Source organism: Myotis lucifugus, unplaced genomic scaffold (genome assembly GCF_000147115.1).
Source record: "Myotis lucifugus unplaced genomic scaffold, Myoluc2.0 scaffold_215, whole genome shotgun sequence".
Lineage (NCBI taxonomy): Eukaryota > Metazoa > Chordata > Mammalia > Chiroptera > Vespertilionidae > Myotis > Myotis lucifugus.
In genome coordinates, this window is record NW_005871263.1 from 1,651,415 (window position 1) to 1,652,379 (window position 965).

At 45.5% G+C, this 965-nt stretch overlaps 1 protein-coding gene across 1 annotated transcript in view; it reads right to left on the minus strand.

The window, feature by feature from the left end:
* The window catches only part of SLC9A8 (solute carrier family 9 member A8), a 67,046-nt gene that overhangs the window by 22,095 nt on the left and 43,986 nt on the right, over positions 1–965 (minus strand). The gene's annotated exons all lie outside the window — the stretch shown is intronic.

The following is a 965-nucleotide window of genomic DNA, read 5'->3' on the forward strand; positions in this document are numbered from 1 at the left end:
TAAAATCAACCTAAGTTAACTCAGTTAAAAATACTGACTTGGGCCGTAACCGGTTTGGCTCAGTGGATAGAGCGTCGGCCTGCAGACTGAAAGGTCCCAGGTTCGATTCCGGTCAAGGGCATGTACCTTGGTTGCAGGCACATCCCCAGTGGGGGGTGTGCAGGAGGCAGCTGGTCGATGTTTCTCTCTCATTGATGTTTCTGACTCTCTATCCCTCTCCCTGTCCTCTCTGTAAAAAATCAGTAAAATATATATTTTTTAAAAAAATACTGACTTGGGCCCTGGCCATGGCTTTGTTGGTTGGGCATCATCCTACGCACTGAAAGGTCACCAGTTTGATTCTCAGTCAGAGCACATACCTGGGTTGTGGGCTTGATCCCAGTAGGAGGTGTGCAGGAAGCAGCTGACCAATGTCTCACTCTCACATTGATGTTTCTTTCTATCTCCCTCTCCTTTCCTTTTTTTCTAAAAATCAATTTAAAATATCTTTTAAAAATGCTGACCTGGAAAACTAGGAATGTGCCAGGCCTGTGGGGGGCAAAGCTGGTGCTGCAGCTGGGCTGAGGATAGCCCACAGTGCCAGGTCCCTTCTGGGCCTTGTTACTCTTTTACCTCCTCTTCCTGCATCAGATGAGATGAACTAATGGCGTTTTCCAGAACTTTGGGGTTCAATGCCCCATCGAAGGGCCCCTTTTCCTATTCCTGGAGATTTTCAAACTCATCTGTCAAAGTCTTTTACATATTCCAAATATTGTTCACATGCCCTTCTGGAACTCACAGCACCCATTCACCTGGATTCATTATAGCAGATGCTCCCCGACTCTTTTTAAGAAAAAGATAAATAAGGAGGAGAGTACTGAGCTGGATAAGGGTTATTTCCCATTCTGTTTGTGGTACATATGAGAAGCTGTCACCAACTCACTAGAGCTTTAGACTTCTGGACACAGGAGTCGAAGGAAAATTCA